The following is an 18,352-nucleotide window of genomic DNA, read 5'->3' on the forward strand; positions in this document are numbered from 1 at the left end:
TCATCTGTGAATTCCTGCAACAAGGCCAGAACTTCAGTATGATCCAAAGTACTTTTTCTGAACAAGTGGGCAGGTTGTAATGTTATTGTCCAGAAAAACAGTTCATATGTCTTTTCCTTTCTGTCCAGAAGGAACCTATGTATTTTTAAGTAGTTGACAGGCTTCCTTGCCAAAGTGGAAGCCTGGAGTTAAACGATATGAATTTATCTGGGTCTGTATATATCTGTCATCTGTTCTAAGTATTTACCTATCTGTTTTTGGGTGACTTTGTCTAATTGCAGCTTCTGAACATTTGAAGTATTCGTGTTCTAATTTGATAAATTAAATAATCTTCTGTGCCTTTTCTTTGTATAGAACCTTCTAGTTATATTATTACATAGATAAATAAAGCAATAAAGCAGTCTAGGCTCTTCTGATTGCATGAGAAGTCTGTATCATTTAAATGGTTGTTGTTGTTGTTGTTGTTGTTGTTGGATCACCTTAACAATCTCATGCCTTTTCTACATCTCTGGATATTGATACCAGAACTGAATATAATGTAGCTGTAATGACAGAAGACTTGGAGAGACAAGTCCAAGACAGAAGACTTGGAGAGACAAGTCCAAGACATAGATCAAAGTTATTCTCTGTGTTTTCTTGTGTATGATGCAGAGAATGAGTAAGTTAAAGATGGAACCTTAATAGGGAATTTTCTGTGTTTTTTGAGCTCGCAAGTTGATGAAAAAAAGTCTGGATGAAATTTTAAACTGGAGGATGACGTAGACCAGCTAATCAGTAAGCATGTTGAATTCTTATCATTGAAAGACACAGATGAAGAATAAAAGGTGTAACCATGCTGAAATTATGTATCACTGTGACAAAGGTATGCAAAAACTACATTTCAGTATAATTTACCTGACCAAGGAACTTTGTTTGCTCAGGGTATTTGGTTCTATCTGCTGAGTGTTAGAGAAGAAGCAGTCAGATCATAGATCATTCTTCCAAAAAGCACTTTCAGGCATTGAAAAAACAGTATTAGCCAAAGACCTTATAGAAAGCCTGCTGAAGTCTTTCCATTGATTTCTGATCAGATTAGAAGTGGAATCCTGTGTTTGAGTGCTAAACAAAAATTCTTATGAGAAAAAAATTATGTGTCTTTGTATCCCATGTATCCAAACAATTTCAGGGAAATTATGGCTTTTAGGGAAATTATGTGTTGATTACCTGAAAGTAGTGTGAGTCTAATGTTTACTTTAATAGTTTTATCAACTGACTTCATAACAGACTATTCTGAGTTGGCCTCAAGCGAAAACTAACCAAAAATTTATATTCAATTCTCTGGACTTAAGTGCAGATATAACGTGGTGCCTATCAGAGGTAACTGAGAACATCTAAAGCATTGCCAGACCTAAAACCTCACAGAAAGTTTAAGGAAGTTAAGATTGGTGTTTTTAAGTATTTTAAAGCTAAGGTTCAGTATTTCAGCAACAGAAAATAGTAGAGTCTGTTTGAAGATGATGTTTTAGAGTTTAACCTATTCTGATGAGAAGTTTTTATCTTCCAGGTTTATTCAAAATATTATCAATTGATATTGATTGATATTGAAATTGATATTGATTGAACACAAGGATGCTACAAAAATTTGCTGTTTAGCAATGGTTGGCTATCACAGAGCACAATACTACAGAGAGTACATAATTATAGTAATTACAGAATGAAATATATTACAAAATTTAAGTATGTATCACCCCCCCCCCTTTTTTTTTTTGCATTTTCTTTAACCTCCAACTATCATGTAATTATTTGTGCTCTTGTGCAGTACAATTCTCAGCTCCTATGACTTTATCATAAGATGTTATTTCTATTCTATTCAGAAAGGATTCAATACCTCATGACTAACAGTAGTAAGTCCCTGTAGCTGCATTGACTTCATGAGAATTACACACATTTACACCAGCTTGTATCTCCATATCCCAGTTTGTGTCAGGCTGATATAGACCAGACATTCATCATGTGTTTCAAGTATGGCTTTCAAGAATCTCCTACATGTGTGAATTGTGAAGTACATACAAGGCAGAAGAGAGAACACTGGTATTTTCCTCTCTGTTGAAGAAAAATAGCTTGTATCTGCATTGTCTTGAAAATATGCATTTATATTGCCTGAGTGTCTTGTATTTAATAAAAAAATAGAGTAAATATTCCGTTTTAAAATACGTGTTGCAAGCATGTCTTAGTCAATGCAGGATCTGCGATATATGTACATATATATTTGGTTTCTTTTCAGGCAACACATATATGCTATGTATTTGGTAATCCAATAGTTGTTATGGTTGTCTGACTCTTTGTGAAATATCAGTTGCAAGTTCAGCAGCTTTTGCAGTTGTGGTGCACAGTACTGATAACTGATATTCTGGCTTGGGGCAGTAGATGGCTACTGCCCTAGCTTGCCTTGCTCATTCATTCCCTCCTGCTTGGAGCTGCCAGACCTCTCCTTTCCTGTGAATTAATTTTGTAAAAAGTGAAAAGGCTTCCAAAAATAGGTGAAACGTATTTCATATCCTATTACAGTTCAGAAGCAATAGAATGTATCCATGACTGAGTCTAAAAAATACACAAAATGACTTTTTTTTTTTTTCTTCCCATACATGTGAGAGGTATACAAACCAGTGAAGATCTATGGCATTTCATACTTGCAACAAAAACAATAACCCAGTTTAGGAACACCCATGTGTCCCACATGTAATTAACGTAAAACTTTTTTTCAAATAACCAGGTGGCAAACAACAAGTGTATTGTGTACATATTGTCTTCCAAATATATTGCTCCTATGTCTTGGCTGCCAGGGAATGCCAGTTGTAGCATAAATATGTCATTAATAATTTGTCAGCTTGCCCTACTAATGACAGAAACTGTGACTGTCAAAAATAATTTAAAAAGATTTCTTAACTAATATCTGTCACTGAGAAGTTCATCGAAGAGTCATTTTTAATAAGCAAAAAATACAGCACTGTTTGAAAGTAAGCTATGTAATACAATGTTGGAAATACTAGTGCATTTAGTTGAATGAAACATCAGTGAATATAGTCCAGGTAAGCTGAATACCCTGCACAGAAATTCAGTTTAATTGAGCTTTACTATCCCTGTTCCCATCCCACTCCTCTACTGATTACACCTTGTACTATCAGAATGAAAGTCAGGATTTACATTAGAGATGAAACCTATCACTATTTTCTGGTGCGGGAAGAGCATGTAGGCTCTAATATTTTCATTAAATAAAAGATGCCTTACAATCTTTAAAAAACACTTTCCACTTTTTGAAGTTTGTTTTCATGTATTAAAATAAATGTCAAAGAAGGAAAAAAGAATGAGATGTGGGACTAGAGTCACCCTTGTTGTGGTTCAGTTGGTCTCAGTTTGGTAAGCTGATTATGATTATTTGGAATGCTGACTTATGCCTGAAGACTGTAGGATAAGGATAAAAACAGGCTGTATTACCTGTTCACTGACACATGCAGCATTGGGAATAAACATGATGAAAAACAGATACGCAGATACTTGCAGGGAATCTGGGATTATGGAGAAGTGGTGGGGTGGTTCCCATGGCTAGAGAGTTTCAATGGAAGGATACAGGTCCTTTAGGAAGGACAGGCATGGGACATGAGGAAGGGATGTTTTCATCTGTGTCAATGACAGCTGGAGTGCATTGAGTTCTGCATCTGTCTTTTTTAGTTACGTTATAGTGGGTGATATTACCTTCTAAATATATTTACTACAGAGGAAGATTAGGTGAGTGTCTTAGACTAGATGGTTGGTTTGAAAAGACTAGCTGGATTGACTCTCAATTTAACTGCAATTTCTGGCTTAGATTTTAAGTTGGATTTTCTTTTCATATTGATTTATGGAGTGCTAGGAATAAAAAAGTAGGTAAGGACTTCTCCAATAGACCGGGCTCATCAATATACATTAATCAGGCAGAAATGATTCATCTCTTTCTTGTCTATAAAGTAAACAAAATGAAGATGTTGATGGCTTAGAAGTACACTGAGCTTTTCCTGTCCAGGGCTAGCAATATAAATTTGTTATGAAGGATCGCTCAGTAAAGAATAAGACTTTTATTTATTTATTTATTTGTTTGTGAATTTATTTATTTGTTTGTGATCATGTATTAAATTTAAAAACAGGGTGAGAATTTATCAGGGAAAAAACAGTACGTAGCAGCAATCTGGTTTGAATTGACTTAATTTGGTGGCAAAAATTCTACCCACTTCTGTCAAAGGCAAGTTTTCGTCTTCAGTTTATAAATAAAGTAAGAAGTACTTTTTTCTAATTAAAGGGTGAATGTTGGAAAAAAAAATCACTGTGAAAACAACACCCTGATGTTTGTAAAACTTTTACTCATTGTGTAGCTATACATTTTGATAATTGTGTAAATATCTTATTTAACTCTGGAGCTAAGAAATACAGTTTCCTCCCTTTACTCCCCTGCACAGGCTTCATGTTGGAAATACAGGCAAAGAAAGAACAGCAAGGAAAATACGTCCATGAGTAAACACATCCAGAGAAAAGAGAAAAAGAATGAATTATACATAACAAATGAATGAAATGATAATTGCGTGTATTTCCTGAGTCACTTTGAAGTGTAATTTGCCAGATAAAGTATAAAATGATATCTTTTGTCAAATTCATAGGAAAAAATATTCATATGATCTTCTGCACTTTTTTTTTTTTTTTTTTTTTTCTTCACATAAAAGCAAATTCATTAAATCCTGCTGATTTCAATAAAATGAAACAAGCAGGAAAGAAAGTTGAAATACACCATACCGCTTGTTATAAATTTTCTGAATATTTGTTCCAGGGAAATAAAGTTACCCAGCTTCCTTCCCGTGCAAGGATGGATAAGTTTACTTTGGAGGTTTTTGTGAAGGAGACTGCTAAATGTGAAGGAAGTGATAATATAAGTTGAAAAGGAAAACAAAACTCTAAAAGCAAGTGTAATATCTTAATGATTAGCTAATCATCATAATTTCTTTCTATGATAAATTGAAAGCAACACTAGTGGGACTTAAAAGCTTGGTCATTTATTCATTTATTTGGTAAAGAAACATAGATACATAGTTATGGGAATTTTCAGATAATAATTTACTGGCTATTTCCATTTTCAAAATTTAGTTTCTCACTTATCTAGTTTTTTTTTTTTTTTGAAACTTGAAGTTTATTAAATATCTCTAGTGAGCTCTTTTGAGGATTGTTTCTGAGTGATTTTAATCTTTCTTTTGAACAGTAATGATAAGCATATATATAAGATATGATTTGTTTTATATAATGTAAATATCTTGAAATATTAGCTGTTTTGAGGAATCTCATCACTTACATCATATAAGTACACTGTTACTGCTGTTTAAGTAAACCTTTTTTTTTTTTTTTTTTCTCCAGAATTAGATTCATGAAAATTTTAGTACTGTACTAATATTCCTAGTTATGTACTAATATTCCTATATGATAGTATAAAGATATACAGAGAAACATCTGAATGGAGCCAGTGTAGTTTATCATAAGGTCTTTTCTGCTATTAAACATTAAAGAAAATAAAAAAAAACAACAGCTAGTTACTTGTAGGGCAAATTTATTATTATTATTGTTATTATTGTTATTACTGTAATTGTTATTATTGTTATTATAAATTATATATACATATATAATGCTTCAAGTACCAATAACTATCACATTTAATTTGGAGGTCATCTTCTTTGAACATCTGGAGACAGACTGAGACTCAAATTCATTAAGACTATCCAGTTACAGATCTTGTTGAAATTTGCAGTGGGGTGTGCTGTAACTTAACTCAACTTCGTATCTGCTCATTATTTAATGGCAGTTTTGGAGCTGTCCCTGAGGCAGTCAATTGCTGACCAAAGTAAAACATGAAATAATCTAAAAGGAAATTAAACTTTTTTATATAAAGCTTCAGAATCATGTGCAGAGCTCAGAATCACTGTGGGGAATTTCCCATGAGGCAAATGTCTTCCCCAGTTGATGAAAACAGTTTTGACTACTGAAAGATGAAGAAAAAAGGTTTACTAAGAAAAAACAAAAAGTTAAGTAAAGGACTTAAAAGATATCTGGTCGAAAATATGCACAAATATTTTAAAGCAGAAAGGTGTACCTTAACATGAAAAACTGTAGAGCGCTTTTCTAAAATTCTTGTAGTCCTTTAAATTATTGATATTTTAATGCATTAAAAGGTCAAAGACATTTATGGCTGCTGGATTCTCCCAGAAAAATTCTCTAGAGAATTGAGAGATATGTTGAAGTACAGTAAGAGTAAGCTTTCTGCTTAAAAATCAATGGCAAGTTAGACTTAATAACTGTAATAAAAATAAGAAAAAATGCTCTGCAGGCAGAAAACAAAACAAAACAAAACAAAAAATAAACAAACAAACAAACAAAAAAAACAACAGTGTTTGCTACAAAACTCTGTTTGCTTCATTATTTTTTTCCTTACTCCAGAAATCAATAGATCCCTTCTTATTTGCAACGCATCTCATCAAAAAATATACGTCTCCATCTTTTATCAATCTGCTGCAAATCCACATATTCATGTACTTTTTAGGACTTTGCTGTGGTTGCTGGGGGGTGTCTGTCACATTTTCCTTCTCAACAGTTATCTGCAGCATGGATAACTATCCATAGACCTATTGAGCCCAGCAGGAGGGCAGATATTATGGGCAGATATTATACTGGGGACATCTGTTTCGTCTAGTCCTTGATGCTACCTTTCCTGATTTTGAAGGCCTTCAGTGGATTCATAGGATTAAAGAGATGCAGACAAAAAAGAATTACATGCTTTCTCCTTCCCAGTTGCTGTGTATACAGGTGTACCTGAGATAGATATTTCTTACAGTCTTAAGATTGTCATGAATTTCCCATGATGTCTTTCCAAAGACACCAAGAAATAACAGTCTCTGGAAGGCTGTTAATGGTACTGACATGAGCCTTCCCTCAGCCTTTGCAAATGCTTCACTTCTTGGGCCATTTGATTTTTCTGTTAGATAGAGCCATAAACTAGAGTTGTGCCTATAGAATTTTATAGTGCTTTCTTTTAAAAATATGGTGGTTTATAATACTGGTCATTTCCTAATATGGAAGGAAAATACTGTAGCTCATTAGAGTTAATATCTTGTTTTATACCCAAATTACAAAGCACAAACTACTCAGGAATTTCACTTCTGCAGTGCAACTCTTTCCTGTTCTATGTAGTTCTTATCCAGGTGTGTTGTAGGACTGTTGATAAAGTAATTTGAAACTGGCTTGGTTAGGGGTAAAGCAGTTTCATAAAAATTAAGAAAAAATAAATGTGAGACCATAATATACATATTTTTTATTCTACATGTGTTTTCTGGGGACTGTAATGATGATTAAACGGACTCTTGGTGAAGTCACTGTTTGAACTGTGCAAGAGAAGTAGCCTTGACTCATTTTTTCACTGAGGCAAACAGTGAAAAATGAATGATATCTTTGTCCATTAATAACATCCCCTCTGAACCATAAATATTTTGATATCTGGAAATTAAGCCATTAGAGACCCAGGATACCTGAATAAAATATCTTTCTTCAAATATGCAAGGAACTATCACACTGGGTTTTATTGGAGGTTGATCATAGAATCACAAAATGATAGAATGGCTTGAGTTGGAAGGGACCTTAAAGACCATCTAATTCCAACCTCCTTGCCAAGGGACATTTTCCACTGTATTAGGTTGCTCAAAGCTCCATCCAGCCTGACCTTGAACACTTTAAGGGATCCACAACTTCTCTGGACAAGCCTCATCCTTACTCAGGGTAAAGAATTTCATCCTTACATGTATATCTGATCTAAATGTACCCTCTTTTAGTTTAAAGCTGCTACCCCTTGTCCTGGCAAAAAGTCTCTTCCTATCTTTCCTGTAGGCTCCCTTTTTTTACTGAAAGATCGTTGAAGGTCTCCTGGAGTCTTCTCTTATCCAGGCTAAACGTCTCCATCTCTCTCAGCCTTTCTGTGTAGGAGAAACATGTTCCAGCACTATGGTCAATTTCACGATCCTCCTCTGGACCTGCTTAATATGTACGTTTCTCTCTTGTGCTTGGTAATCTTATAATATTTTTTTTGAATACCCAAAACAGGATTGTGAAGTTCCATTCACTTAATTTAAAACAAACAAATAAACAAACCACCCTAAATGGCCTTTCCTTGGACAAGGGTGTCTTAATTTGACACATTATTTCTTTCTCTTATACTTGGTCCATCACAGAATCCTAGTGTAAGAAGTCCCAGATGGGTCTATTACTCGTTTAGTTTTGTGGTGGAGAATATTGTTCTTGGAACCAAATATTACTTATAAATTAAAAAAAATGTTTCTTCCAACATCTGTGAGAATTAGAAATGCCTCATTAACTATCCCTGTGTGACACAATCTGGGAATTCAGCATTTTCAGTAGTTCAACAGCTATATTTTGCTGTAATTTAATTGCAATAAATAAAATTTTACAGTCATAATTCCTAGTTTAAGAAACAGACCAATACAAAATGTAATAAGATATATTCATATGTGCTTGATCTATGAATATTTTTTCACTTTACAGAACATCTCATTTTCAGAATTGCACTTAGTTATTCTTTCCACTGGAAGTATATGCTCAAGAAAACAGGAGCACAGTAGAAATTTTCAAAGGATATTGCTGAAAAATTAAATTTCATAAAGCCAATAACATCTAGAAAAAATTGCAAGAACTTTTACTGTGATCTCAGTAGATCATGACAAAAGCTGGAATCAGATAACAGCATTATAAAGAGTTTATTACCTATAGTAAGTGTCTAATCTAACCAGCAAATGTATTGACTAAAGTGATTCTATACTTTTAAAACTTATCGTTGCTGAAGTTGTAGTGTGCTTAACAGATCTTTCACTGCTCTCATCTCTGATGGCAGGAGTGAATTTGCAATAAAGGTTTATTGTGCATTATGACACCACATATTTCTGGTCTATTGGAGTTATATCATGATGTTAAAGAATATTAGCTCATATAGTGGAAAACAAATTTTAAAAATGCAGGTATTGTAAGAGCTGAACTAAAATGAAACCTTTCTGTGTTACTTCTGTCTGTTTAAGGAAAATACTGTGATGTACTCTAACACAGGCAGACTTATTCTCCTTAACAGCATTTTCTTTTCATTACTTGAAGAAAAATTGCTTGTCTTTATAAAGGGGAAAGAACATTGTCAGATTTACTTTGAGTATAAAATAAACATTCACAGGAGATTCATTTTTTTTTTTTTTAAGAAACTACAGAAAGAAAATAAGTATGAAATAGGTAAGTAAATTTTACTAAAGAACAAAAAATCTATTTTATGATTGCATTTCTTTTTCTTTATACATCCCAGATCTCTTATTCCAGAATTAATATATCTTCCATATAAATATTATAATTATATATTAAAATATATTTATATACATTATATCTTATTATATTTATACATTATATACATTATATTTAATACATGATATATTAAAGTATATTTGTATACATTATGTATTAAAGTATACATCTTTAAATAGCTTTGTTTTCCCCACGTGTGTATTTTTTCCATATGTTAATCAAGTTTCTGCAACTCTTACATCTGAATGGGAGAAAATTAAAAAAAAAAAAGGTATTCTTAAATGTGAAATATGTGAAATCTTATGTAAAACTATGTTTAATTGTTATTGAAAAGGAAAAAAAATAGCACTCTATCTTATGCCCCTGAAAACATGTGAAACAACATGCAGAAAGGGGAGAATAACTGTATTACTATATTTTACATAATATCCCAATTATACTAATGTTTATCCAGTGTGCTTTCTCTCTAACAGTACCTTTTATTCTGAAAGAAATTTTCTGTGTTGTCACCTAGAACAGATACAATCACCTAAAGATTCTTTGGTCCTGTAACTAAAACTTTACCTCTTCTTGTAGTATAAAAGGCTGGTAGTTACATCAAATTAGAAAACATTAAAATGCTGACTCAGAAAAATAATGAAACTTGATTACATTTTATATAAGGCATAAAATCTCAGAACTACTTTCTACACTTCAAATTGGTTTCTAACTTGATCAACAAGCAAAATGCTTTGAATGTTTAATGGAGTATTTGTTTTCCTAAGAGTATTTTAATTTCCTGAGACTGATTGTTAAAAATAAAACTTCCTTTATCAAACAGAAAGTTGAATTTTATTTTTATTACTTTAATTTACTTTTTAGTAAGTTTTATGGCTCACCTTTTTGTGGTAGTAGATGTCAAATGGACTGTGTTAAGGTAGAGGATGAATATTAGAAAACAGCCTTGATAAATTAACATATATATATGTATATTAAGATTTACCCTCTAATAGCATATTTTAAACTTAAAGTCCTTTTTCACTTTTATTAACTCAACCATCAAGACGCTATAATAAAGAACTTTTCCTCTTTATTACAGAATTAGCTTTTTGACATCTTTGTTCTGGAATAAATGTTAATTTCAGTTATGGTCCAGTTCAAAAAGATACTTGCTTTCTGCCAGCAGTTCACTCAAACATATGCAGTTTTATAGGAGAACAGAGGGAGACATTACACACAAGGAGAAATGTATAGTAAACATCATACTGGCAGTAGGGATTTTGTAGATGAAGAGAAAATGCATGGCTTACATAAGAACATGAGATAATTTGAAAAGTAGATTTTGTGGAATAAGTGCACTATTTATTTATTTATTTTCCCCAGAATACCAAAAAATTACATTTTGAAAGGTTCAATTTTAAAATTGCTTTATCACACAGCAATAATCCACACTAAAACACAGGTACTATGATTACTTCCTGACTCACCTACCTAAAACTCAACTACTACTGCCAAACAAAGGCCTGTTCTAGGCTGATGCACTACATATCAGCTGTAATGAGACCCAATCACTTGCAATGCAATTATTCAAACCATGAAAAAAAGAAAAGGTTAATTATGTAAAACCATCTTCTAGGATTCTTACGATCACTTGTTAGAAACTGCACAAAGTTAATACTTCAATTTTAAGATTACATTTCTATAAAATGTTTTTGTAATTATTCGTTTGAATAATTAATATGTATGAATATGATCTTAGTAATATGAATATATGGGAAGAATACACGACTTCGTGCACTGTTGACGGAGCCAGTTAATATTTTTATTTGCAGTGATTAATTTCCACTGGCATTTATATGCTTGTGTTTTCTCTAATTGATATTCACACAACTCTACTGACAGTAAATTTTATGTACTGAAAGTGTGAGACTTGGAGACATTGAAGAAACTCTTGGTAGAGAAAACTCTTGGTAGAAAAAGGAAAATGTTTGGGTGCTAATTTTCCAAAAAGATTGTAAACAACATTTGAAACCACATTTTCAGGTGATCTGCTTTTCAAGTGTGTGTAGACTTTCTAATGGGTAGATACCACTCACTGATGTAAAATTGAGTTCAGCATTCACTGCATGGTGATCAAAGAAGAATATAGACACTCATTGTGACTTGAGGATTTAAGAAATTCCTACCTGCAAAATATATAGTAATATATAGATATTACTATATATTATTATATAATAATATAATTTGGAGATACATATATATCCAAATACATTAAATTCATGCATAGAATACATGCAATAACTAACTCCATACCTCAGAAATTTTCTTCCAGACTGGGAAAGCCGATATATATGATGTTGTGTGAATACACAGTAGAACTCCACCTGCAGCATGTTCCCATTTTCCTTCAATTATCCTCTCCATGAAACCTCAATATTGACCTGTTTTCACTTGAGGGAGTCATTGTCAGGATCACCATGCTGCCCACAGTAATAATGTAACTGCTATTATGCATCTGAGTACCCTTGCTCAGACAGTCTGAACAAGTGCTCAACAGGTCTGTGGTAAGACTACCTGTCATTCAGTGGGTACTCTTCAACTGTCATATATTCAACTGTCAGATATAGGAGTTATTCTGTGATTTGTACAATGTAAAATTACAAAAGTAGGTTTCGAAATAAATGAATATTTATTTATGCATTTATTTCTTTATTGTGGGTAGATTCACAAGAATGATGGCTTGTGATCTTTTATTTTCATTTAATTTTAACTTACCTTCACAGTATCCTTTCCATACACATAAGTCACACTGTACTTGTGTAGATTGGGCCATTTCCAGGAACTTATGTCTAAGAAATAATGTAGCATTAAATCTTTCTTTGTTGAACACCTGTCTTTCCTATTTTACAATTAAAAACTTAAATAATCTGTGAAGAATCTTGTGTTTTTTCTCATGTCTACCAATCCTTACTAGCATGCAAAAGTCATTAATAACTTAGAGTGTTCTCCATTGTTATGTGGCATTGAAAATAATAAATAGATATCTCTCCAATTTGACAAAAATTCAAATGAATTAAAAACAATTCAGAATAGGTCATGCCTGCATTTTAAATGAAGTCTTAACAGGGAATAATTTGTCTTCATAAATGCTTTTAAATTGTCACTGCTCCGAAGTGCTCCCAAGGGCTAGGAGCTTTGTCTCTTGAATGTTCTAGCTAATCTAAAAGCTGCAAAGGATTTTGTGTTATATAAAGCTCCCTTATATTTCCTGTTAATAAAGTGAAGAACAGTGGTGGATTTTAACAGCCATACTAGGTTAAAAGGCATCCATAGGATGTGATTACACAGCTTCAGTCTCCTTGGGTGTCAGTCTCCCTGCAGTTGTTGGACTAAACATGGTAGCTAGTATATGCCTCTTGATCTGTTGGGTTAGACCAAAGAAAAGTAACCAGTGTGAGAGAGGCTTCTCTCGAATCAACAGGCTGAGATTGTTGCATGGGGAACAGATATTGAAACAGAGCTTTTCTCTGTAATTAACAGAAAATGAATGAGGAAAGTTAATTTAGCAATTATTTATAAAAAGGTATATATACTTTTCCAGGAAAACCCCAGAAAAATGCACTGGTTTATATAAGAGTACTGCAGTGCTCAGTAAACAAACTTCAAGATTTTTTCATGTTTTGTATTCAATCCAACAAGGTGCTGATCTCTCAGCTGAAATGGATACCACTGGGAAAGACAGTCAATGCTTTTCAAGGTCACTCTTGTTTGGACTGTTTGTTACACTGACCCACAGTTGTTCGCATAATCGTAGAATGGGTTGGTTTGGAAAGGACCTCAAAGATCATATCGCTTGGAACCCCCTGCTATAGGCAGGGATACCACCCACTAACCAGATCAGCTTGGCCAAGGCCCCATCTAACCTGACCTTGAACACTTTCATGGATCATCCACAACTTCTCTGGGCAACTTGTTCCAGTGCCTCACCACCCTCTAAGGAAAGACTTCCAAACATCTAGTTTAAATTTTAATTTAATAATTTTAATTTAAAAATTTTATTTTAATTTAAATCCATTCCCTCTTGTCCTGTCACTGTAAGAAGTTTATTACATGCCCAAGTAAGAAGTTTCTTGCTATCATTTTTAATAACACCCCCCTTTAAGTATTGAAAGGCTGCAAGGAGGTCTCCCTGGAGTATTCCCTTTTTCAGACTGAACATCCCAGGCTCTCTTAGTCATTCTTCATCAGAGAGGTGCTCCAGTCTTCTGATCATCTTTATGGCCTTCCTCTGGACCTTCTCAAAGTCTTTGGCTTAGTGGGCGGTATTTATACTACAATAAATATTCACAAAAACAATGAAGATTCAAATAGAAATTTTGCTTCAAAAACTATTTTTTCCCCAATAATAAGATGAAAAACAGTCTTTTACATGTGTTGGAAGTATTTATTCAGTCATTTCATTTCCATTCACATTCAATTCTTATTATCCTTTAATGAACATTTCACCTGAAATATGGTTTGTTTTCATTTTTTAATGTATTAAATTAAACACTTCTAAATGTACAGTTTAATTCATATCCATTGACTTTTAGCCACAAATTTATTCAAATAGTTTGAAAAATATGAAGTAGTGTTGTCACTTACAAAGCTTAAACTATTTTACTCTTTGTTTACAGGAGAAGACTGCTTTGAGTTGAACAAACTGGCTTGTAACTAGAAAATATTTGCTTTTCCTGAAACCATTCCAGGCTTTTCTGATATGGAGAAAAGTGTTTTGAAGAAAAACCATAATCATATAAAACAGTCTGGGAATCTGCCACAACAACAACAAACAATAGCAGAAACTTGTGACTTCCCATCAGGGTCTATGTACAATGGACTTTAGTACCTTAACTTTAAGCAATCCCACAGGAAAATTTAATCAAATAATTACAAATATCCTACAGATCTAATCACTGTTGATGTTTATAACATCACATAGAAAATAGAAAATCTGTATCACTTACAATTTAAAATAATTTAGTGAAAAAAAGGAACATCGTGTGAAGAGAAACAAACTTTACATGTATGGCTTTCCCTACTGCTCATTAAATACCTGCAGCATTTTCTTCAGATAGCTATTCCTTTTAGACAAGACGTCAGCATGTCCTTATTCTGAAATACCATTGCATCTCTCAGGGAAGCATATTCCATGTTTCTCTTGCTACCCCCTTATGTTGGACATACAGACACTGAAGTCTGAAAAACAACAATAAAACACAAACAACAACAACAAAAAAAGACAAACCAAAACAAACCAAAAAACACTGGCAGTACATTAAAGAAGTGCTTTTGACTCCTTAAAAAGCAACCTCCCACACCTACAAGATGTTTTCTTCTAAACATATAGAATTTGTTTCTTATTTGACAATGCAGCTGCTCCTGTCCTGCATTCATAGAAACGTACATATCTATCTATCTATCTATCTGTCTATCTATCTATTCACGTAAATATTCTTCATTTCTACATTGCTGTGGTCAGTTATCACCCTTTTTGTCTCCTTTAATTAATTGAATGATTTTTCATTTTGAAGTACTCTTTTCCAGGGAGAAAGTATACCCTTAATGTAAGATTTAATATAATATCAAATAGATTACAATCTACTTATTTTCTGAGCTATACAATTAATAAAGAATTAATAGTGCTATGGACTACATTTTCTGTCCTTATTATTCAGTCTCCAATCATGCAGTGTATTCACTGGAGGCCGTAGGGAGAGAGAAGCATAGCAGAGTAAGTCCTCAGATCTCAGGGAATGGTTGCCCTTAGTACACGCTATTCTATAATGGGATGAAAAAGAAACATAAAATAATGTCAAGCCAAAGATAATGTGACAGCTCCTTGGTTACTTAAGTCAAGAGATTACACATGACAAAATAACCTCTAGGAGTACGCTCATTTTTGATCTTTCTCAGACCCTAGGATGCTTGTACATTTCTCTTGCTAAACTGTAAACAACTAAAATCGATGAACTTAATATCGGATCAGTTCCAGGATACAGTAATAAATGCTAAATTATTCCCAGTGCATACTTTGCTATGTTGACTGGAGGGAAAACTATAGTTACAGTATTTTCCTCATGATCTTGTGGACAGAGGCTGACTGCTCAGTACATATTGGATCACTTTTAGAAACATATAGAAATGCAGAGTGGTGTTCCTATCCCCTCCCTCCTCCCTCCTCCTCCTTTCCCTCTCTTCCTCTCCTTCTCTCCCCTCCCTTCCCTCCCCCCTCCATCTCCCCCCTCCCCCTTTCATTTCCTTAAGTCAAAATGGCTTCTGTGTTCTCTTCTGCATTGTAGTATTAGTTTAGGGAAACAAAATGCACCAAAATGCACTATGTAACTCCTCAGTTTGTTCCTAAGCAATACAGTTCAGATGTAAAATGAAGCAATACCCTTGAGTGCAATAAGATGCACTGGGAGAGAGAAAAATAAGCTGGGTTCTAAAACCCTTAAATCACAGAAGAATGTCTGGTGTTGAAAATCTTTCTTCATTATTTAAACAGTCATTAAGAGCATACATAATTTGTTTTTATTTATTTATATATATATTTTTTTTCAGTAGGAATTTCTTTTTGGTTAGGTTAAAATAGAGTCTTCTGTCCATGTTCACCAACTAATGATAGACAATAATTAGCAAACTAAATTTTACCAGTTTGATACTAACCTAGATTAATAAACGTGTTATATATTACCTTAAAGACAATTAATGAGTAATAGCTCTAAAGAATACTAGTGAATGTAAAGACTGTTTTTCTGTTAATGATATTATATTATTAATAATAAATAAATCAATAGATCAAATCAAATAAAAACAAACCAACCAACCACCACCACCAAAAACAAACAATCAGCCTCCCCAGGCAAACACCAAAGGCACATGGTCTTGAAAATTACATCCTTTTTTTTTGCTGTGTCCTTCACAAAAATAGAAAACATTGACTAATACAACAATTAGAATTACTGCTTTTCTCAGATGACTGAGATTTGTAGTTATGTCTTTTAGGGCTCCAATCCAACAAATCACTTAAGAGCATGGTGAAAGTTAGGCTTATGCTTAAGAGCTTTTCTGGATCGGGGCCTAAGTTAGGTATATTCACATTTCATGACTGAGAAATGGAAATTAATTTACTTAAGAGCTGTTAGGAAATTTTGTACCCTAGTACAGACAAGAGTTGTACTAGGTTGATTGGCATGCAATACTCCATTTATTCTAAGCAGCAGTTACTGACTACTGTTGGAGAGAGGATACTGTACTTGGTTGAGTAAATAATTTGACATTGTGCTTCATATTCTATCCTGTTCATAAAATAAAAATAAAAATAAAAATAAAATAAAAATAAAAATAAAAGTGTTCCTATGCAGTGTGACTTTCAACTGTTAACAGAATATCTCAACTGAGAGTCATTTTGACAAAGCATCGTGGCTGAGACATTTTCATTACATAACAATAATGTTAAGATGAATGTAAATATTAAAAGAATAAAAATTCTCACTGGTTTTCTAATCAAGCATTTATTAAGCTGTTTTATGTGAATATCTGTAAGCCTGAGGAGGTGCAGTTTGCTTCACTAGTAGCATAGTGTTAAAACTTATTGTAACATTTCTGTGTTTACACAAACATTAACAGGAGCTTCAGGAGAAAAACTGTTTCTACTGAAGTGAAAAACAAACTCTGTATTTAATTGGGCATGACTTCACCTTTAGAAATTCTATTCTCAGTGAACCTTTCCTAATTTAAAAACAGAATAAAATGAGTAGCTCAAAGAGAACTACAGCGTGACAGTAACATCCAATATGGCACTGGTATTCCAGATGACTAAAAAAAAACCCTTTAATTTCTTTCTCCCCTTCATGACTTCACTATTCTTCAAATTTGCATTTTCAAAAGCCTGAAGGGAAAAGAAGAACTTAGCAGCATGAGATGGAATTCATCATAAATGCAAGCTAAGAAGGGAGGGATTTCAGAGCTCTATAGGCATTGCGGAAGAACTTTTGATCCTCTGTTATGTAGAGTTCAGTTTGAAGCATTTACTTTGGTGCCCAAAAGCTCGAAATATACAGTCCTAAATATTTGACAATACTAAAAATCAAAGCATTCAAGTAACACTTGCTCCACATCTGACAACAATTCCATGTACATACATAATTTGATGAAATTTTCTAGTAACATGCTTTATAATGTCCCTTTTGTAACCTTCATATTTATCACATTTAAATACATCATTCTGGAAAACTCTTAAAATTAAGTTTAATTCCTACCTTTGCTTAAAGTTTCTCAAAACTGTATATATGAGGAGGTTGTAATAACTTCTGATAAATAACTGAACTGCTCTGGTGCTTAATTACTACAGATGTTTGTTCCTGAATTGCAACCAATCACTTTCTGCTGCTGTGTTATACAGAGCTGAACATAGTACTATAGGATATATTTATTTATTTATTTATGTTTCTTTCTTGTTATTAAACCAAAGTGAAATACTTACTAGAATAATCTAGTCTTGGCTAACACTTGGAAATTTTTGTTTAAATAAACCATGAAAAAAAAACAAACATGATTTTTGTACCATTCAAGTTGACATAGAGCTTTGCTTGTTAGGACACTGCATCTCAAAAGTCATTTTCCCTTCAAATCATTTTATGCCACTTTGCTGAGAACAAGGAATATTTAAAATAATGTCAGTATAACATGATACTTTCCCTTCCATCAACTCTGACGTTTTGTTGGATACTATATTATTGTGCTGTGGTTCCCAGGATGAAATGATTGACATATGAATCATTTTTATTTTGACCCAGGAAAAATTGGAAAATGATAGGTTTGTCTAAAGGATTTATCTTTAGAGGAGCAGAAAGTATAAAATAATCTTAAAATGTTCTTTATTGATGCTTCTTTATATGCAATGCAACACAAGAAAGCCATGACCTAATACTCTACT

Source organism: Anas acuta, chromosome Z (assembly GCF_963932015.1).
Source record: "Anas acuta chromosome Z, bAnaAcu1.1, whole genome shotgun sequence".
Classification (NCBI taxonomy): Eukaryota; Metazoa; Chordata; class Aves; order Anseriformes; family Anatidae; genus Anas; species Anas acuta.